At 40.9% G+C, this 23,545-nt stretch overlaps 1 protein-coding gene across 2 annotated transcripts in view; it reads right to left on the bottom strand.

Annotated features, from left to right (window-relative positions):
* Positions 1-19,120, bottom strand: part of LOC101397310 (protein SPATA31F3-like) — a 44,750-nt gene extending 25,630 nt beyond the window's left edge. For both annotated transcript variants that reach the window (XM_087419451.1, XM_087419452.1), the window contains exon 1: positions 18,389-19,120. The gene's annotated coding sequence lies outside the window, so the exon portion shown is untranslated. The remainder of the gene's footprint in view (positions 1-18,388) is intronic.
* Between the last annotated feature and the right edge of the window lie 4,425 nt (positions 19,121-23,545).

Genomic DNA, 23,545 nt, shown 5'->3' with positions numbered 1-23,545 from the left:
CATCATCAATTTCTTTCAATAATGTCTTATAGTTTTCATTGTATAGGTCTTTCACCTCCTCGGTTAAATTTATTCCTAGATATTTTTTTCTTTTCGTTGTGACTGTAAGTGGGATTGTCTCCTTGAGTTCTCTTTCTGTTAGTTTGTTATTACAGTACAGAAATGCAACTTAACTTCTGTTAAGTTGATTATGTACCCTGCAACTTTGCTGTAGTTGTTGATTATTTCTAATAGTTTTCAGATTGATTATTTAGCATTTTCTATATATAAAATCATGTTGTCTGCAAACAGCAAGAGTTTCACTTCTTCATTGCCTATTTGGATTCCTTTTATTCCTTTTTCTTGCCTAATTACTCTGGCTAGAACCTCCAGTACTATGTTGAATTAGAGTGGCAAGAGTGGTCACCTTTGTCTTGTTCCTGTTCTCAGAGGGATGGCTTTCAGCTTTTCCCCATTGAGTATGATGTTGGCTGTGAGTTTGTCATATATGGCCTTTATTATGTTGAGGTACTTTCCTTCTATATCCATTTTGTTGAGAGTTTTTATCAAAAATGCATGTTGGTGTGTGTGGTGATGGGTTGTAATTAGTATTTGGGTGGTGAACATGATGTAATCTATGCAGAAATAGAAGTATAATGATGTAGATCTGAAATTTATACAATGTTATAAACCAATGTTACTGCAATAAACAAAAAATTAAAATAAATAAATTAATTAATTAAATAAAACTTACTTTGGACCCCCCCCCCCAAAAAATGCATGTTGGATCTTGTCAAATGCTTTCTCTGTGTCTATTGAGATGAACATGTGGTTTTTATTCCTCATTTTGTTAGTGTGGTGTACCACATTGATTGATTTGTGGAAGTTGAGCCATCCCTGTATCCCTGGAATAAATTCCACTTGATCATGGTGTGTGATTTGTGTGAGTTCTTTATGTATTTGGATATTAGCCCCTTATCAGATATATGATTTGCAAATATTTTCTCCCATTCCCTTGGTTGCCTTTTCATTTTGTTGATGGTTTCCTTTGCTGTGCTCCATGCTTCTTTGGTGCTCTGAAAACATATACATAAATGTGTTTTAAAATCTGATAGCTACTCTTTGAATATTCTGGAGTAGATGACAACCATTCACACCTCACCAACAAAATGAGAGCACCTCTTATCCTGCACCTTCACCAGCATTATTGTTTAGTTTGGCCAATCTGATGATTAAAAACTGCATTACCATATTATCCAGTGTGTCCAACTTGCTCTGTTGATGATATCCTTGGGTAGGTAGGCAAATTGGATACAATTTAATTGAGCATAGCAAGCTAAAGGATGTAGATTATTTGCAGCAAAAGCATTCTATGTGTGGTGAAAAGAAGGACAATAAAAACACTTCAGAGCTTACTGAACTGGCTTTATCGACAAAAATATTTTTATTGGAACCGAAACTACTCTCTAGACACTAAAATGAATATTAAGGAATTTAGGTTCTTGGGTAGCATTTCATTTCAAGCCTGGGAGAAATGTGGAATCATTTGGAAGTGTCTATTTCAGGGAATGTTCTACAATCTGGGACATATGTCTCTCTGGTCCAGAGTTTGGTGCAGGTCATCAATGTACCTTTGGATAGATGACACAGAGGCACTAAAAGCCCTCAGTGTTACAACCTGGGCTGCTGAGTGATTACTCCCAAGTAAAGCATGTATCATACCCATTGTTCATTACAGAAAAGATGAGATGGCACACCATGTGTTCTCTCAGTGTTACTGCACAAAATTGGGGTTCTCTGCCCAATACACATAAACAAGCCAATTAATTACAGCACCCGCATTTGGGAAAAAAGATCAGCTTTACTCTGTGAGATTGATCTGCAGGGAGACAGGGGGCATGTGCCCTCAGATTTGTCTCCCCCATTCAGCATTTGGATCAAAATTTAAGAGGTTAGGGGTAATAGGCTGGCACATGGAAATGCTGGTGGGACAGCTTTTGATTGATGGGCATCAAGCATTTATGGTAAGGTTTTAAACATTTATGGTAGGGTTCTAAACATTTATGATGAGATTATAAACTTTTATGATAGAGTTCTAAACTTGTTTTTTTGCTGAGGAAGAGTTGCCCTGAGCTAACATCTGTTGCCAATCTTCCTCTTTTTGTATGTGAGCCGCTGCGACAGCATGGCCACTGACAGGTGAGTGGTGTAGGTCTGTGCCCAGGGACTGAACCCAGGCTGCTGAAGCAAAGTGCACTGAACGTAACCACTAGGCCACTGGGGCTGGCCCATAGAGTTCTAAACATTTTTGATGAGGTGGGGAAGGAATTTTAACACCAGATCTTCCTGAATGAGGGACCTATTGCTTCTGATAAGAGTCTGATTTTCAAGTTCTGGTCGTGTTCCAACCACTGGGTTCCATAGGAAGAAGGATCTTTAGTTCTGAGGTCACATCAGGTCACAATTTCTTCTTTTGTGCATGCTTTGGCTATGTAACTTTGCCAATTTTCTGAAAGGAGATTCTTTTTTTTTTTTTTTTTTGAGGAAGATCAGCCCAGTGCTAACATCTGCCAATCCTCCTTTTTTTTTTTCTTTTCCTGAGGAAGACTGGCCCTGGGCAAACATCCATGCCCATCTTCCTCCACTTTATATGGGATGCCTCCACAGCATGGCTTGCCAAGTGGTGTGTCGGTGCACGCCCGGGATCCGAACCGGCAAACCCCGGGCCACTGCAGCAGAGCACGTGCGCTTAACCGCTTGCACCACGGGGCCGGCCCCTGAAAGGCAGTTCTTAATCACTCTGTTGATAAGGGATGGGATCAGTTGAGCTGGTCCTGGAGGGCCCGTGGTTACGTTGGAACAGATCCTGTAATGTTTCAGATGAGGCACAAGGAAGAGGAAAACATGTGGACCAAGTGCTAGGGGCTTGGGTCTGGTCTCAGCTCAGTCATTGACAGGGAGGGAATCCATCTTCCTGAGCATCAGTGTCATTACAAAGCATGTAAGGAGCAGGATGTCACACCAGCTCCAAAGCACTGCAATTCTAATGTCTGTCCAGAGTAAATACGTAGAAGCTTTGTGTTTTTCTTATAAAAAGGTACATACGACACATAAACATTTTAGATCAATGTGTACAATGAAACAAACAAAATATTCCAAACATGGAAGTCATATCTAAATTTTGATAAAGGCAGCTATATATCTCAAATTTTCTCCCCAAAGATTTCTCCCCATTTTAGCTCCCCAAAAGCACCTTTCTCCCTGTCACATGACTACTAGCTCAGGGCTCATTACCTTCAAGAGTCACTGGCCTAAATTCAAATTCATTTGCACCTTCTCTTCCTTGCTTTAATAAAGGCTCATGCACAAGTGCGAGGCCTGGTCTGATCCATTTTCTGTCTAGTCAAGGTTTCCCTCCTCCGAGCATCTGGGTTGTATGCCAGCCAGAGACCAGGTACTGCTGCCTGGAGCAATCAGAGTGCAGCCAGGGAGACAGCTACAGTCCAACACCTTCATTTACTGGTGAAAATCTCTAGCCAAGAGGAAGCAAGCACCATATACTGAGAATCACAGATCTGCATTTTGTATTTTAGGTTCAGACCTGTCCGAAGTGATTTCACTTGAATCTAGCTTGTTATAAACAGGGCAATGGGGAGGCAGCAGCAAAGTTCTGTTTTAAAACTGAAAGTCACATTGGAATCTTTAAGGTGCTGGGAACAAAGACTGCTCTAGAGTACAAAGCTATCTTTAGAATTTGCTTCTCTCTTCTCTTTGTCATGCCTTCTATGGGACTAACTGTTGGCCTTTTTTTTCTTCTTTGTTCAATTTTATTTCCTATAGGTTGTTTACACTACTATTGTGCCTTAGCATTTAAAAGTTACAAATTAATGTGTATAAGTTATGTAGAAGATATAAGGAATAATAAAATAAAAACTACAGGCATCCCAAACTGTCTAAGAAATGCAGTATCATCCACATCTTTGGAGGCATCTATAGGTCCCCTCCACCAAATCCCATTCATTAATCTCATTGTTGCCTTTATATTTTTACCAAAATAAATGCATTGCTAAATAATATATTTCATTTTGTATAGTTTTGAACTTTGGATGGAATCATCCTATACAGTTTTTCTGCAACTTGTCATTTTTTAATTTTTTGCTCAATAGTCTGTCTATGTGATTTACTCTTATGCTATTTAGCTGTAGCTCATTTAACTTGAGTAAGACATTCCAGCATATTACAGAGTACTTACTTTCTACTTGATTGGACTGGGTTGTTTCCTATTTTTTGCGATTACACACTGTGGGAGTTTCTCTAGGCCATACAACCAGCAGTGGAATCACTCTGTCAAGAGGCTTATATTCTTCAGCCTGTACCAGGTCATAATAGAGTGCTTTCCAAAGAGATAGTACCAATTTACACCCCCACCACAGCTAGAACTGCAGTAGGTTCCTTGATATTGACACACTTATAAATATTGGCTATTTTGGTAGGTGGTAAATGGTTTCCCATTTTGATTTAATTTGCATTTTTCAAATTATTAAGACAGAAAAGAAAAATATACTTTTAGTTAGTGACAAGTACTGTAAAGAAAATAAAATGGTAGAAGAAGATCTGGGAGGAGCTGGGAGGGCCCACTGTAGACTGAGTGTCAGAAAGATCTCCCTGGGAGGTTCCTGGGAGTTGAGAGACGATGCCGAGGGAGTGGTCTCTGGCTCTATGAGTTCTTTCTAAGAGATTTCCTTTTAAATACTGGAACTCAGTGTTCTTATCTGGTGAGTAAGAGGGCAACGGAGAAGATTCTCAGCCAGAGTGGGAATTAAACAGGTGGTGTTTGGAGAGGAAACTGTTTTGGGCATAAAAATGGGGGTGGGTAGGGAGCCTCCTCATAGTGCTATTTATTCCTGTTTTTGGCTCTGAACTAATTTGCATTATGAGAGGAGGATTATCACATCTAAACCATGAACTACACCAGAACAGAAAACAAAAACAAAACAAACCTGAGAAGAATAAACCTGGCAGAAATTACACAAATAATTTCAACTTCAAAACAATGAAGATATTTCTCCATGTGTCAGAGTTTTTAAAAAGCCTACTCCATTGAATGAAAAATCTGCATAAGTTTATAAGAAAACAGCTTGTTGAGGGGAGTGACGTCAGAATCATGGTAGAGTGAGCTATTCCTGTAGCCCCTTCCCCCTAAGATATAACCAAAAGGATATTCACTAACCAACAGAGGATACCCACACAGCACAACAGGACGTCTGAGAAATCCATGCAGCCATATATCTGAAGGTGGGGGTGCTGGATCCCCAGGAAGCAAAGGAAGGAGGTAAGCGGATCTCCTCCCCCTCCCCAGTGGCACCAATCTGTGGTGCAGGACCTCTCACAGCAGCTGGTGCATGACTCTGGGAGAAGGTGGAGGAACAGGCAGGCCTCCACGGGGACACTTTTGCTTTTGGAGTTGCATCCCAGCCCACAGGAATGCTCTACACCAAGGTGGCTAGGCCACCACATGGGCACTCCCACCAAGTCCAGCGGCCCAGGCATGCCACCAGTGAGTGCTGAGAGGGTGCATGTATGTGCAAAAAAGCACCCCTCCCCTCCCACCTAGTGCACCAGCTCAGCCAGTCAGCCAGGGCAGCAGACCTGCACCAGAGCACCTGCACCTGCATGTGGGACCCACCAAGCAGCAGCAGCCAGCAAATGTAGATGAGCCCTACCAACACAGCTTCCAGCAGACAGGCACAAATTCCAGCAGATGCACCGGGTTCAGAAAACACAGCTCCTGCCCTACTCCCAGTGGTGGCAGGTGGAATCTGTGACCGGACACTACCACTATGTCCTGCAAAAATCCACTTCATCAAATACCATGAAGAAACACATTAACAATCCAGATTAGAAGGAAGATGACAAGACAGAAACCAATCCTGAAGATACAGAAATTTACAATCTGAGTGACAGAGAATTCAAAATAGTTATCATAAAGAAACTCAATAAGTTAGAAGAAAATTCAGAAAGACAGCTCAATAAACTCAGAAATAAAATTGCTAAGGACAAGGAGCTCTTCACAAAAGAGATTAAAAATCTAAAAAACAAAAACAAAAACAAAAAACCCAGAAATGCAGGAGATGAAAAACACAATGAATGAGATAAAAAGAAATCTAGAATCCTTTAAAAAAAAGAGCTGATATTATGGAGGAAAGAATTAGCAATTTAGAGGAGAAAATTATAGAAATACTTGAGGTGGAGGAGGAGAGAGAACTAAGACTAAAAAAAAAAAAAAATGAAGAAATTCTCCAAGAAATATCCAACTCAATTAGGAAATGCAACATAAGGATTATAGGTATTCCAGATGGAGAAAAGAGGAAGAAAGGAGCAGAGAGCTTGTTCAAAGAAATAATAGCTGAGAACTTCCCAAACCTGGGGAAGGAACTGGAATTACAAGTAAATGAAGCCAATAGAACTCCTAATTACATCAATGCAAAAAGATCTTCTCCAAGGCATATATTAGTAAAACTGGCAAAAGTCAATGACAAAGAAAAAATATTATGTGAAGCAAGGCAGAAGAAAATAACCTACAAAGGAACCACTATCAGGCTTTCAGCAGACTTCTCAGGAGAAACCTTACAGGCCAGGAGAGAGTGGAATGATATGTTCAAAATACTGAAAGACAGAGCAGTGATGTCAGCATCATGGCAGACTGAGCTTTCCCCAATGAACTCTCCCCCTCTAAGACACAACAAAAAGGACATTCATATACCAACAGAAGTTATTCACACAACACAAGGGACATCTGAGGGACCCACACAGCCATACATCCAAGGGTGGAGGAGCTGGAATCCCCAGGGGAAGTGGAACAGGGTAAGAGGAGCTCCCCTCCTTCCCTAAGGACTGCGACCCTGAGACCAAGACCACACGGCTCTCAGAGAGAGGGGGGAAGGGCAGCCTTCTGTGGGAAAACTATCACTCTCCAATCCCTCACAGCCCATGGGGAAGTCCCCTATGGAGGGAGCAGGACTGTTGCAGAGATGCCTTCAATAAGCTAGCACTTCAGGAGAGCAGAGAGTGACAGGGAAGCGAGAAACCACTGGGATCAGGGAGGTGAAAGTAAGCACCTCCCCATGTGCCTGCCTGGCGCTTCAGCACAGCAGCCCTGCAGCCTCAGCTCAGCAGTGCTTCAGCTCGGCCCCAGCCCCAGCGGCAGTGGCAGCAGCTCCCCAGCGCCCTGGCCCCAGTGGTGGTGGTGTGCCCGAACCTCCACCCCTGTGGCAGAGGCCCCCCAGCACCCACACCCCAGCCCCAGCCGCGGCAGCTGCCCAACACCACAGCCCCAGCAGCTGCAGAGTGCCCACACCCTGGCCCTTGAGGCTGTGGCTCCCAGGCGCCCTGGCCCCAGTGGCTGAGGTGCACCCACACCCTGGCCCCAGTGGCACTGGCTCCCTGGTGCCCTGGCCACAGCTGCATCGGCTTGACCTCACCCCAGCCCCAGCTCCTTTGGCTTGTCCGTGCCCTGGCTCCAGCTGCTTCAGCACCAGCTACTTCAACCCAGCTGTGCGCCAGCTCCAGCAGTTCCCGGACTCCAGCTCCAGCTGCTTCTGCTCAGCTGTGCTGAGGCTTAGCCGCACTCCAGCTCTGGCTTCTTCGGACCAGTCACGCCCAAGCTCCAGCTGCTTTAGCCTAGCCACGCTCCAGTCCCAGCTGTTCCTGAGCTCCAGCCCCAGCAGCCTCTGCTCAGCAATGCTTCAGCTCAACAGTGCTTCAGCTCAGCTGTGGGCCCACCTGAGTGTGAAGGATCAAGCCAGGCTCAGAATACACAACTCTTGACCCCCATCCAGTGGCAGCAGGAGGAAACTGCGACCAGATAATTTCAGTATGAGGAAAAACAAGCCAACACTGTCAGGCACTATGAAAAAATATATTAAATATCCAGACCAGAAGGAAAATGTCAAGCACCCAGAAATCAACCCTGAAAGCACAGAAATGTATAACTTTAATGACAGAGAATTCAAAATAGCTATCATAAAAAAGCTAAAAGACCCGGGGCAAGGGGGTGGGGGTGGGCAGAAGGAATGAAGGGATGCATTTGTATGGTGACTGACAAATGATAATGTACAACAAAAATTTCACAATAAAAAAAAGTTTTGTACAAAAGCTAAACAAAATACAAGAAAATACATATAGACAATTCAATGAAATCAGGAATTTCTTCACAAAACAGATTGAAACTATAAAGAAAAACCAGTCAGAAATCTTGGAGATGAAAAACACAATGGAGGAGATAAAGACAAATCTGGAAGCCTTAGGGATCAGAGCTGACAATATGGAGGAAACAATTAGCAATACTAAGGAAAGCAATGCAGAAATGCTCCAGATAGAGGAGGAAAGAGCACTAAGACTAAAAAGAAATGAAGAAACTCTCTGATAAACATCAGACTCAAGTAGGAAATGCAACATAAGGATTATAGGTATTTCAGGGCCGACCCCGTGGCTTAGTGGTTAAGCGCGCGCACTCCGCTACTGGCGGCCCGGGTTCAGATCCCAGGTGCACACCGACGTACTGCTTCTCCAGCCATGCTGGGGCCGCGTCCCACATACAGCAACTAGAAGGATGTGCAGCTATGACATACAACTATCTACTGGGGCTTTGGGGAAAAAAAAAAAAAAGGAGGAGGATTGGCAATAGATGTTAGCTCAGAGCTGGTCTTCCTCAGCAAAAAGAGGAGGATTAGCATGGATGTTAGCTCAGGGCTGATCTTCCTCACACACAAAAAAAAAAGGATTATAGGTATTTCAGAGGGTGAAGAGAGGGAAAAAGGAGCAGAAAACTTGTTCAAAGAGATAATAGCTGAGAACTTCTCAAACCTAGGGAAGGAACTAGAAATACCAGTGAATGAAATCAATAAATCTCCTAAATATATCAACAAGAAAAGACCCTCTCCAAGGCCTATAGTAGTAAAACTGGCAAAAGTCAATGACAAAGAAAAAATATTAAGGGCAGCTAGACAAAAAAAAAAAAAAAAAAAAAAAAACATAGAAAAGAATTCCTATCAGGCTCTTAGCCGATTTCTATACAGAAACTTTACAGGCTAGGAGAGAGTGGAACGATATATGCAAAATTCTGAAGACAAAAACTTCCAGTCAAGAATACTCTATCCAGTGAAAATATCCTTCAGATATGATGGAGAAATAATAACTATCCCTGATAAACAAAAGCTAAGGGAGTTCATTGCCACAAGACCCCCACTACAAGAATTGCTCAAGAAGGCCCTCATGCCTGAGAAAATAAGAGAAGGGGGATACAAAGCTTTGAACAAGGTGAAAAATAGGTAGATCAAATCAGAAAAATTGCAGGTCTCTATCAGAATAGATTAGCAAACACTTAATTATAAAACCAAAGATGAAGAGAAGGAAAACACCATAAATAAATATAACCTCATCACTTTAAACACAAACTCACAACACAAGATGGAATAAGTTGTGACAACAATAACTTAGAAAAGGAAGAGGAAAGGGATCAAATCGATTTAGTCTAAGGAAATAAGAGGCCATCAGAAAATAGACGATCACATCCACGAGATTTTTTATACAAACCTCATGGTAACGACTAATCAAATAATCAGTCACACATGATAAATAAAGAGAAAACTGAGAGAATCACCATACAGAACTACCAAACTGAATTGGTAGTCTGAAACACATGGGACAAGAAACAAATGAAATGCAAAAGAACCAGAAAATGAGCAACAAAATAGCAACATTAAGCCCTTATATGTCAGTAATTACCCTAAATGTAAATGGACTCAACTCACCATACAAAAGACACAGAGTGGTGGGAGGGATTAAAAAACAAGACCCAAAAATATGCTGCCTCCAGGAAACACATCTCAGTTCTATAGACAAACACAGGCTGAGAGTGAAAGGATGGAAGACAATATTCCAAGCTAATGGCAAACAAAAGAAAACAGGTGTTGCCATACTTATATCAGACAAAGCAGACTTCAAGATGAAACAGCTAATGAGAGACAAAGAGGGGCAATATATTATGATAAAAGGGACACTCCACCAAGAAGACATATCACTTCTAAATACATATGCACCCAACACAGGAGCACCAAAGTACGTAAAGCAACTATTAACAAACCTAAAAGGAGATATTAACAACAACAGAATAATACTAGGGGATCTTAACAACCCACTTACACCAACGGATAGACCATCCAGACAGAAAATCAATAAGGAAATAGTGGACTTAAAGGAAAAACTTGATGAGATGGACTTAATAGATATAGAGAGAGCACTCCATCCAAACACAGCAGATTACACATTCTTCTCAAGCACATGCAGAACATTCTCAAGATTAGATCATATGTTGGAAAACAAGGCATGCCTCTATAAGGGTAAGAAGATTAAAATCATAACAAGCATCTTTTCCAACCGTGATGCCATGAAGCCAGAAATCAACTGCAAGAAAAACACTAGGAAAGTGACAAAGATGTGGAGAATAAACAACATAATACAGAACAACCAATGGATCATTCATGACATTAAAGGAGAAATCAAAAAATATCTGGAGATAAATGAAAATGAAAACACACCATACCAACTCATATGGGATGCAGTAAAAGCAGTCCTGAGAGGGAAACTCATACAAATACAGGCCCACCTTAACAAACAAGAAAAAGCCCAAATAAGCAACGTCAAACTATGCCTAACAGAATTAGAAAAAGAAGAACAAACAAAGCCCAAAGTCAGCAGAAGGAGGTAAACAATAAAAATTAGAGCAGAAACAAATGAACTTGAAGCCAAAAAAACAGTAGAAAGGATCAATGAAACTAAGAGCTGGCTCTTTGAGAAGATAAACAAAATTGACAAACCGTTAGCCAGACTCACTGAGAAAAAAGAGAGGAGGCTCAAATAAATAAACTTAGAAATGAGAAAAGACAAATTACAACAGATACCACAGAAATACAACAGATTATAAGAGAATACTATGAAAAACGATATACGAACAGATTTGACACTCTAGAAGAAATAGATAAATTCTTAGATTCATACGACCTCCCAAAACTGAATCAAGGAGAAATAGAGGATCTGAATAGACCAGTCACAAGTAAAGAGAGTGAAACAGTAATCAAAAACCTGCCAAAAAATAAAAATCCAGGACCAGATGGCTTCTCTGGAGAATTCTACCATACAATCAAAGAAAATTTAATACCTATCCTTCTCAAACTATTCCAAAAAATAGAGGAAGATGGAACACTTCCCAACACTTTCTACAAGGCCAACATCACCCTGATACCAAAGCCAGACAATGACAATACTAAGAAGGAAAACTATAGACCAATATCCCTGAAGAACATAGATGCAAAAATCCTCAACAAAATATTGGCAAACCGAATACAGCAATACACCAAAAAGATCATACATCATGATCAAGTGGGATTTATACCAGCGATGCAGGGAAGGTTCAACACCCACAAATCAATCAATGTGATACACCACATTAACAAAGCGAGGAATAAAAACCATGTGATCATCTCAATAGATGCAGAGAAAGCATTTGACAAGATCCAACATGCATTTTTGATAAAAACTCTCAACAAAATGGGGATAGAAGGAAAGTACCTTAACATAATAAAGGCCATATATGACAAACTCACAGCCAACATCATACTCAATGGTGAAAAACTGAAAGCCATCCCTCTGAGAACAGGAACAAGACAATGGTGACCACTCTCACCACTCTTATTTAACATAGTACTGGAGGTTCTGGCCAGAGCAGTTAGGCAAGTAAAAGGAATACATACAGGCAACAAAGAAGTGAAACTCTCGCTGTTTGCAGATGACATGATCTTACATACAGAATACTCTAAAGAATCCATCAGAAAACTATTAGAAATAATCAACAACTACAGCTAAGATGCAGGGTACAAAATCAACTCACAAAAATCAGTTGCATTTCTACATGCCAATAACGAACTAACAGAAAGAGAACTCAAGAAGACAATCCCATTTACAATTGCAACAAAAAGAATAAAATATCTAAGAATAAATGTAACCAAGGAGGTGAAAGACATATACAATGAAAAGTATAAGACATTACTGAGTGAAATCAATGATGACATAAAGAAATGGAAAAATATTCCATGCACATGGATTGAAGAATAAACATGGTGAAAATGTCCATACTACATAAAGCAATCTACAGATTCAATGCAATCCCAATCAGAATCCCAATGACATTCTTCATGGAAATAGAACAAAGAATACTAAAATTCATATGGAGCAACAAAAGACCCTGAACAGTTAAAGCAATCCTGAGAAAAAAGAACAAAGCTGGAGGCATCACAATCCCTGACTTCAAAATATACTACAAAGTGATAGTAATTAAAGCAGCATGGTACTGGTACAAAAACAGACACACAGATCAATGGAACAGAACTGAAAGCCCAGAAATAAAGCCTCACATCTACAGGCAGCTAATCTTTGACAAAGGACCCAAGGACATACAATGGATCAAGGAATGTCTCTTCAGTAGATGGTGCTGGGAAAACTGGACAGCCCCATCTGCAAAAGAATGAACGTAGATCATCTTCTTTTCCCATACACAAAAATTAACTCAAAACAGATCAAACACCTGAAGGTGAGACCTGAAACTGTAAAACTCATAGAAGAAAATATAGGCAGTACACTATTCGTCATCAGTCATAAAGGGATCTTTTCGAATTCCATGTCTACTCTGACAAGGGAAACAAAAGAAAAAATAAACAAGTGGGACTTCATCAGATTAAAGAGCTTCTAGAAGGCAAATGAAACCAGGATCAAAATGAATAGACAACCCACCAGATGGGAAAAAATACTTGCAAATCATATATCCGACAAGGGATTAATCTCCATAATATATAAAGAACTCACACAACTGAACAAAAAAAAAACAAACAACCTGATCAAAAAATGGGCAGAGGAAATGAAAAGACACTTCTCCAAAGAAGATATACGGAAGATCAATAGGCACGTGCAAAGATGTTCAGCATCACTAATTATCAGGGAATTGCAAATCCAAACTACACTAAGATATCACCTTACACCCGTTAGAATGGTTATAATCACCAAGACAAAAAACAACAAATGTTGGAGAGGCTGTGGAGAAACAGGAACCCTAATTCACTGCTGGTGGGAATGAAAACTGGCACAGCCTCTATGGAAAACAGTATGGAGATTCCTCAAAAAATTAAAAATAGAAATATCTTATGATCCAGCTATCCCACTACTGGGTATCTACCCAATGAACCTGAAATCAACAATCCAAAGGAGCTTATGCACCCCTGTGTTCATCACAGCATTATTCACTATAGCCAAGACATGGAAGCAACCCAAGTGTCCCGCGACTGATCAGTGGATAAAGAAGATGTGGAATATATGTACAATGGAATATTACTCAGCCATAAAAAAGACAAAATCGTCCCATTTGCAACAACACAGATGGACCTGGAGGGTATTATGTTAAGTGAAATAAGTCAGAAGGAGAAAGACAAACACTGCATGATTTCACTCATAAGTGGAAGATAAACTAACACACAGACAGAGAGAACTGTTTGGTGGTTACCAGAGGCAAGGGGGGTGGGTGGTGGGCACAAGGGGTGAAGGGATGCATTTAGATGGTGACTGACAAACAATAATGTTCAACAAAAATTTCACAATAAAGGAAAAAAAATACTGAAAGACAAAAACTTTCAGCCAAGAACACTCTATGAAATGAAACTATCCTTCAGATACAATGGAGAAATAAAAACTTTCCCAGATAAACAAAAGCTGAGGGAGTTCATTGCACAAGACCACCCCACCCTCCACAAGAGATGATCAAGAATGCCATCATACCTGAAACAAAAAGGAAAATGTTCACAAAGCCTTGAGCAAGGAGATAAATAGGCAAAATCAGAAGATTGCAGCTCTTTATCAGAACAGGTTAGCAAACACTTAATTATAACATAAAAGATAAAGGAAAGGAAAGCATCAAAAATAACTATAAACGTCATTTTAATCACAAACTCATGACACAAATTAGAATAATTTGTGATAACAATAACTTAGATGGGGAAGAGGAAAGAGATGGAACCTGATTAGTCTATCAGAAAATGGACTATCTCATCTACAAGATCTTTTATACAAACCTCATGGTAACCACTAAACAAAAAATCCGACCAGAGACACAGATGATAAGTAAAGAGAAAACTGAGAAAACCATCATAGAAAATCATCAAATTCTGAAATGGCAATCAGAAATACACAGGAAGAGAAACAACAGAAATACAGAACAACCGGAAAACAAGGGATAAAATGGCAGTATTAAGTCCTCATATATCAATAATCACTCTAAATGTAAATGGATTGAATTCTCCAATCAAAAGACATAGAGTGACTGTATGAATTAAAAAACAAGACCCAACAATATGCTGCCTCCAGGAAATAAACCTCAGCTCTTAAGACAAACACAGGCTCAGAGTGAAGGGATGGAAGACAATACTCCAAGCAAATGGCAACCAAAAGAAACTAGGTGTTGCCATACTTATATCAGAAAGTAGACTTCAAGATGAAACAGGTAATGAGAGACAAAGAGGGGCAATATATTATGATAAAAGGGACATTCCACCAAGAGGACGTAACACTTAGGAATATATATGAACCTAACAAGGAGCACCAAATTACATAAAGCAACTATTAACAGAGCTAAAGGAGAAATTAACAGCAACACAATAATAGTAGGGGACCTCAACACCCCACTTACATCAATGGACAGATCATGTAGAGAGAAAGTCAACAAGGAAATAGTGGAATTAAATGAAAAACTAAACCAGTGGACTTCATAGATATATACAGACATCTTATCCAAAAACAGCAGAATACATATTCTTCTCAAGTGCACATGGAACATTCTCCAAAACAGACCATATGTTGGGAAACAAGACAAGCCTCAATAGATTTAAGAAGATTGAAATCATATCAAGCATCTTTCCCAACCATAATGCTATGAAACTAGAAATTGAAAGCTGGGAAAGTCAAAAATATGAGGAGACTAAACAATATGCTACTGAACAACCACTGGATCAATTAAGAAATCAAAAGAGAAACCAAAAAATATCTGGAGACAAATGAAAATTAAAATACATCATACCAACTCTTACAGGATACAGCCAAAGCAGTCCTAAGAGAGCAATTCATACTAATACAAGCCTACCTCCACAAACAAGAAAAATCTCAAATTAGGAATCTTAAACTACACCTAACAGAACTAGAAAAAGAAAAACAAACAAAGCCCAAATCAGCAGAAGGAGGGAAATAACAAAAATTAGAGCAGAAATAAATGAAATTGAAACCAAAAAAACAGTAGAAAGGATCAATGAAACTAAGAGCTGGCTCTTTGAGAAGATAAACAAAATTGACAAACCCTTAGCCAGACTCACTAAGAAAAAAAGAGAGAAGTCTCAAATAAATAAATATGAAATGAAAGAGTAGAAATTACAAAGGATACCACAGAAATACAAAGAATTTATAAGAGAATACTATGAAAAACTATACGCCAACAAATTGGATAACCGAGAAGAAATGGATAAGTTCTTAGACTCACACAACCTCCCAAAATTGAATCCAGAAAAAACAGAGAATCCGAATAGACCAATCACAAGTAAAGAGATTGAAACAGTCATCAAAAACCTCCCAAAAAACAAAAATCCAGGACCAGAGGGCTTCTCTGGAGAATTCTACCAAACATTCAAAGAAGACTTAATACCTATCCTTCTCAAACTATTCCAAAAATAGAGGAAGATGGAATGCTTCCTAACTCATTCTATGAGACCAACATGACCTTGATCCCCAAACCAGACAAGGACAACACAAAGAAGGAAAATTACAGGCCAATATCATTGATGAACATAGATGCAAAAATCCTCAACAAAATATTGGCAACTGAATACAGCAATACATTAAAAGGATCATACACCATGATCAAGTGAGATTTATACCAGGAATGCAGGGATGGTTCAACACCCACAAATCAATCAATGTGATACACCACATTAACAAAGCGAGGAATAAAAACCACGTGATCATCTCAATAGATGCAGAGAAAGCATTTGACAAGATCCAACAACCATTTATGATAAAAATTCTCAATAAAATGGGTATAGAAGGAATGTACCTCAACATAATAAAGGCCATATATGACAAACTCACAGCCAACATCACACTCAATGGTGAAAAACTGAAAGCCATTCCTCTGAGAACAGCAACAAGACAAGGGTGCCCACTCTCGCCACTCTTATTCAACCTAGTACTGGAGGTTCTGGCCAGAGCAATTAGGCAAGTAAAAGGAATACAAGGAATACATATAGGCAACAAAAAAGTGAAACTCTCACTGTTTGCAGATGACATGATCTTACATACAGAATACCCTAAAGAATCCATCAGAAAACTATTAGAAATAATCAACAACTACAGCAAAGTTGCAGGGTACAAAATCAACTTACAAAAATCAGTTACATTTAGGGCAGGCCAGGTGGCGTAGTGGTTAAGTTCCCGTGCTCTGCTTCAGCGGTTGGGGGTTCACAGGTTCGGATCCCAGGCACGGACCTACCCACCACTTATCAAGCCATGCTGTGGCAGGCATCCCACATATAAAGTAGAAGAAGATGGGCATGGATGTTAGCCCAGGGCCAATCTTCCTTAGCAAAAAAAAAGAGGGGGATTGGCAACAGATGTTAGCTCAGGGCTAATCTTCCTCACAAAATAAAACAAAAAAAGAAACAACAAAAAAAATCAGTTGCATTTCTATACTCTAATAACGAACTAGCAGAAGGAGAACTCAAGAATATAATCCCATTTGCAATCACAACAAAAAGAATAAAATATCTAGGAAAAAATTTAACCAAGGTAGTGAAAGACCTATACACTGAAAACTGTAAGACATTATTGAAAGAAATCGATGATGACATAAAGAAATGGAAAAATAATCCAAGCACACGGATTGGAAGAATAAACATAGTGAAAATGTCCATATTACCTAAAGCAGTCTACGGATTCAATGCAATCCCAATCAGAATCCCAATGACATTCTTCACGGAAATAGAACAAAGAATCCTAAAATTCATATGGGGCAACAAAAGACCCCGAATAGCTAAGGCAATGCTGAGAAAAAAGAACAAAGCTGGAGGCATCACAATCCCTGATTTCAAAACATACTACATAGCTATAGTAATCAAAATAGCATGATACTGGCACTAAAACAGACACACAGATCAATGGAACAGGATTGAAGCCCAGAAATAAAACTACACATCTACGGACAGCTAATCTTCAACAAAGGAGCCAAGAATATACAATGGAGAAAGGAACATCACTTCAATAAATCGTGTTGGGAAAACTGGACAGCCACATGCAAAAGAATGCAAGTAGACTATTATCTTACACCATACACAAAAATTAACTCAAAATGGATTAAAGACTTGAAGGTAAGACCTGAAATCATAAAACTCCTGGAAGAAAATATAGGCAGTACACTGTTTGACATTCATCTTAGCAGCATCTTTTTGAATACTATGTCTACTCAGGCATGGGAAACAAAAGAAAAAATAAACAAATGGGACTACATGGTACTAAAGAGCTTCTGCAAAACAAGGGAAATCAGGAACAAAACGAAAAGACAGCTCACCAACTGGGAGAAAATATTTGCAAATCATATATCCGACAAGGGTTAATTTCCAAAATATATAAAGAACTCATACAACTCAACAACAAATAAGAAAACAACATGATCAAGAAATGGGCAGAGGATATGAACAGACGTTTTTCCAAAGAAGATATAGAGAGGGCCAACAGGCACATGAAAAGATGTTCAGCATCACTAATCATTAGGGAAATGCAAATCAAAACTACAATGAGATATCACCTTATACCTGTTAGAATGGTTATAATTACCAAGAAAAAAACAACAAATGTTGGAGACGATGTGGAGAAAAGGGAAACCTCATACACCGGTGGTGGGAGTGCAAACTGGTGCAGCCACCACGGAAAACAGTATTGATATTTCTCAAAAAATTAAAAATAGAAATATCATATGACCCAGCTATCCCACTACTGGGTATTTATCCAAAGAACTTGAAATCAACAATTCAAAGAGACTTGTGCACCCCTATTATTCACAATAGCCAAGACGTGGAAGCAACCCAAGTGGCTATCAACTGATGAATGGATAAAGAAGATGTGGTATATATACAATGGAATACTACTCAGCCATTAAAAAAAGACAAAATCGGCCCCCGTCGAAAGATACCAAGATGAAAACAGCCCCACCTCACCTTCGAAGAGCAAAGGCTACAAGAGTTGCGGGGACACAAGTACCCCCATAACTAACCTCCAAGCTGGGCCACGCAGGCTCCTGGCAGAGTGGGAGGGGTGCCCAGGGAAGACGGTCAGCCAGGAGGGGTAGAAGCTCGAGCTGGAGCAGCTCTGGGGCGCGTGTGGCCCTGACGCCAGTGAAGCCAGCCTGTCTGGGGCCGCCTGCTCTCTCCCAGGTGCTGCCCGACAGAGAGGGGAAGCGCAGCATGTTCTGTGTGCCGACGGCCGCCGGCACGGACAAGACGACGCCTCAGACAGGCGCCGGCGCCAGGAGGGCACGGCTGGTGAGTGCTGGCTGGGTGGCCTGGGTCCTGCTGGGCCTCAGTCGCCCCATCTGTGCAAAGGAGGTGATAACACTTTCCCCAGCAGGAGGCTGGAGACTGGACTCGAGCAACTCCTAGGGCCCCTTTCCGGCAGTGGGCCGCCTCGAGGTCCCCTCTGCCACCGGCTAGCCCCCTGCTGACCGCCTCCCGCTCCCTCGGCAGCCATCCAGACGGCGATCCTGCTGCATGCCGAGGGGAAGACGTCGCTGCACAAGAACCTGAAGCAGAAGCGGCGCGAGCAGCGGGAGCAGCGGGAGCGGCGCCGGGCAGCCAAGCAGGAGGAGCTGCTGCGGCAGCAGCAGCTGCAGGAGCAGGAGGAGCGGAAGCTCCAGGAGCTGGAGCTGCTGCAGGAGGCGCAGTGGCAGACCGGGCGCTGCTGCAGCAGGAGGGGGAGCGGCGCGGCGGCCAGCACCCGGAGCTGCAGCAGGCGCTCAAGGACCAATTGCGCGGGGCGGAGCAGGTGGGGCCCGCACCCGGGGCCGAGGCGGGGCGCTGAGCGATGTTGAGAGGCGAGGCCTGGGAGCTGAGGGCCGGGGGCGGGGCCTGGGCCGAGGGCGGAGCCTGTGGGCTGAGGCAGGGGTGTGGAGGCGGGGCTCGGAATGAGGGACTGGAGAGACAGAGGCCGCTGGCTTGAAAGATGGGTATGGGACCGGGCCTGTGCCAGTGGCGCGACCTGTGGAATAAGGAGAGAGTGGGGGGTGCAGGAACCTGGCCAAAGGATGGCTTGAGATGAGAGCCGGTGTGGGGCGGGGCCTGAGCCGACGGACTGGTGGAGCCGGAGCTGAATGCTCCGAAACCTTAGCTGGGGACAGGGCTTCGACATAAGAGCCGCTGAAGACTGAGGGATTGGGGATGGGTTTGGACCAACACTGGACTGGGTTAGACTAGACTTGATCTGAGTTTACAATGAAACCAGTTTGGGGAATACAGGGTGGGAGGAAGGTGATACGAATGTGGAGGCGGACTAGGTGTGTAGAGGCAATTAGATTTAGGATTTAAGAGATCTAGAGTCAGAGACACGTGGGTTCAATTCTAGCTCTGCCTCTTAAGAGCCCTGTGATCTCACGCAAGTTACTTAGCCTCTCTATGCCTCAGTTACCTATCAGGGACATGCTGATGCTAAGAGGACTTTGCTCAAAGAGGTATGGTGAGGATTGTGGGAGATCAAGATTTGGCTCTTTACCTTGGTTGTTTTCTCTGAGGACATTTGACCTCCCCAACTAACTGCCTAAAGAATTTGACATGGTAGCTCCTTCCTGGAACAGATCTATCATGATGGCTGTAAAGATAACGTAGGGTAAATGTTATAATAGGAAAGGCACCAACAAGGCCCTCTTATCAAAAGTTCTCTGGATGACCCTGTGAAGAGTTGCCAGACAATCATTTACATTTATAAGGGAAATCTCCATTTATAAAGATATCTCCCTCTCTGTTTGGAGAAGAGAGGGGGATGAGCTCATTTCTAGTGACTTATCAATGTAGAAGGTGAGGCCTTGAGCTACATAATAAACCTTACTCTTGTTTACTGTGCTTTAGTGGTAATCTCCTGTAACTGACTCCCCCACCGCCAAAATCCTCCTTTGTCATTGGCTGAAAAAGATATTTAAGACGAAAATTTCTGCTATTGTGTTGAAAAACGCAGTGTCCCTGCTTTCTCCCATGTATACATGTTATTAAACTTGGTATTATTTTCTCCTGCTAACCTGTCTCGTTAATTATTTGGCCAGCCAGAAGAACCTAAAGGGAAAGGGCAGATGGAGATTCTCCCTCTTCCCCCGACAGTTTTGGCGTAGTCGCCAGGAGCCACACTGGCTGGCAAGTTGCCTTCTCTGGCTGGAAGACCTGCCTTCTCCCTGGACTACTGCAAATGGTGAGATACGGGAACACCTGACAAAAGCCGGCAAAAGGTAAGACTTCTTACCATGTCAGCCTCCCGGAATCTCTATCTGCGGAGTCCGGCGGAAGGAAATGGTGAGAATTTTTTCTCTTTCTAAATTTAGATTGGCAGGAGAAAATATTTGGGAAACTAATTTCTTGGGCTTTTAGTGACTCTTGGTTTAAATTTGGTAGAGTTCTCTTGGTTTTGATCTTGATCCCTTTTCCTCCCAGAGTAGTCTCTGTCTTGTTCTGTGTCCTGAGAACTTGGCTTTGTGACCAGTGAGAATCTTCTCCTTGGTCTCCACCATACGGAAGGTGCATTTACCGGGTGCACCTCGGTGGCCAGTCGAGTAGACTGGGGTTCCGAACTGTCTCTTTGTCCGGCTGTGCCAAGTTCTCAGGGGAGTTTGTCATAAAAGGCCCAGTCCATAAGGGCTTTTGTCTTTACCTTCGTTGCTTGTTAGTGCTGGAAAAATCCCATTCCAGTATCGCCTGCCCGGTGTCACAGATTAGCGGGTCTGTGACTGGAGGCGTCCCACACTATTGTGGGAGACCGGAGACACCGTTTTCACTACACCATCCTCACCGCCTGTGCAACGAAGGTCTTTACTTTCTCTCAATATCTTTGGGAGTGAATTCTGTGGATCATGGGGGCTACATCATCTGCGCCCTCACCAGGGACGCCTCTTGCGTCCATGGTAAAGATTTATTCTAAGCGTGGAAAGTTACCTCCGGGTCTTTCCTTAAAAAGGCTTATTGGTTCGAGTCACTATTGGAATAAATATACAAATGAAGATCCTACTCGTCAATGGCCAGACGATGGATCCTTTGAATTGGAAAAACTTCTAAATTGGGGAAAAAAAAATGTTTTGAGAGCTCTCACATAATTATTTATTTGGTACCTATAAAAAGGCCAAAAAAAAAGAAGGAAAAAAATTTGACTAGCCTTAAGACCTTGACTCAGGTTACAAATGAATTGAGAACATGTAAAAGTGTAAGTGTTGATAAGATTATAAAGGTTGGAATGTTTGAGCTATTTTATATAGAGGTTACATCAACTTTGCCTGAGTATGTTTTAAAATGTCTGACTGGGAATGCTTCTCTTGTCCAAAATTAGAAGACCAAGACCTATTGATAAAAATCTTAATGATAACTATGTTTAAAGGTATAAGAGGTGATGAAATTTTGTAGAAAAAAACTGATGTTATTTCTATTACAGAACTGGTTAACAAAAATAGTAATTTAAATGATGGCTAATTTTATCTCAAGTCTTATGAAGTCTTGTAGCCAATCTAAATAGTTATTGGGAATAAGTAACTAAATAATTGTGAAAAAGATGAATGTTGGGTGAACTTTAAACAATAATTATGTGTTATGGTAGTTACTGCTTCTAAACTCTTTTTGGTGACTTAAAGCTTTAGAGTTTTGCTAAATTTTATTAAAAAAAATTCACTGAGTATCATCATTTCCAAATAACATAAGATATTAGACATTGATTGCTAAATGTACGTTTGTCTACTTTTGGCTTTTCATTACAGGAAAACTAAAAGGTGTTTTGGGTCTATTGGTAAACATGTGTTTTATTAAAAGATTATACTATAAAGTAACATGTTTCTAGAAGTTATAAAGTGTTTATAAATTTTCCAAGCCACAAGATACTAATATAAAAGAAAGTTTATAATTGTTTAGTTTTTACTTACAAATTGAGGTTTCTAAAGGTTAAAATTTCTAATTAGTATATGTGATTAAAAATTAAAAAATATATGTCTGTGTACAAAGAAAATAAGATATATAAAAAAAGAACAAAGAATGGAAATATTTTGTTTGGTTGATTAAGAAAGATAAATTTGTCCTCAAGTACTAGAAGGGAAAAGAAAGACATGGGACAAATTCTGAATGTAAAAAGAAAGTTATAGAAGGTTTGTGGAAGAGGAATTCTGGAAAAGGAGTTTTTACATGGTCAAGTTGGCTAAGATTGAAATGAATTTAATTAAGTAAATGAGTTTTAATAGCAGAAGTAAGCTGGTGCAAAATTAAAATTTCTCGTAAAAAGATAATTTGCTTAAACTTGATAAAGAGGTTATAAAAGATTTTTCTTTACCTTTGAGAAAGTCTACCAAAAAAAAAAAAAAAAAAACCCTGTTAAAATAATTTCCTGTGTTCAAAAGACTGAGGTCTCTCTATTAAGGCTCTTTGGACTGTTAATGCTATGTTTGCTTTGACTTTTTATATTTTTGACAAGCTCCCCAAAATTCATATCTTAAAATAAGTCTTTTTTTCTTTGAGAATTTTCAAAGGGCCCTGGAACTTCTCAAAGAAATTTGCTCTCTTCCTATAAGGAAAAAGATACTTAACTTAGGCTTATTCAGTATGTTAAATTACATAGAAAGCATTGTCAGACAAGTGATGATAAGTCTGCTTAAGTGCTATTATGTGGGCAAATGTTATCGATATAGGTGTTTTTTTTTTTTTTTTTAAAGATTTTATTTATTTTATTTTCCCCCCCAAAGCCCCAGTGGATAGTTGTGTGTCGTAGCTGCACATCCTTCTAGTTGCTGTATGTGGGACTCGGCCTCAGGATGAACGGAGAAGTGGTGCCTCGATGCGCACCCGGGATCCGAACCCGGGCCACCAGCATCGCAGCGCAGGCACTTAACCACCGAGCCACAGGGCCGGCCCTTTTTTTTTTTTTTTTTTTTTAAGGAGCTTTGGTTTTTTTTTTTTTTTTTTTTTTTTTGAAAGATTTTATTTATTTTATTTTTTGCCCCCAAAGCCCCAGTAGATAGTTGTATGTCACTGCTGCACACCCTTCTAGTTGCTGTATGTGGGACTTGGCCCCAGGATGGACAGAGAAGTAGTGCCTCGATGCGCACCCAGGATCCGAACCCGGGCCGCCAGCATCGCAGCGCGCGCACTTAACCACCAAGCCACAGGGCCGGCCCATATATAGGTGTTTTAAAATTGTATAACAT

The sequence above is a fragment of the Ceratotherium simum genome, chromosome 29 (genome assembly GCF_057802395.1).
Source record: "Ceratotherium simum simum isolate JZ-2026a chromosome 29, ASM5780239v1, whole genome shotgun sequence".
NCBI lineage: Eukaryota > Metazoa > Chordata > Mammalia > Perissodactyla > Rhinocerotidae > Ceratotherium > Ceratotherium simum.
Note: the sequence above shows the minus strand (reverse complement) of the source record. Positions and strands in the feature narration are given on the sequence as shown.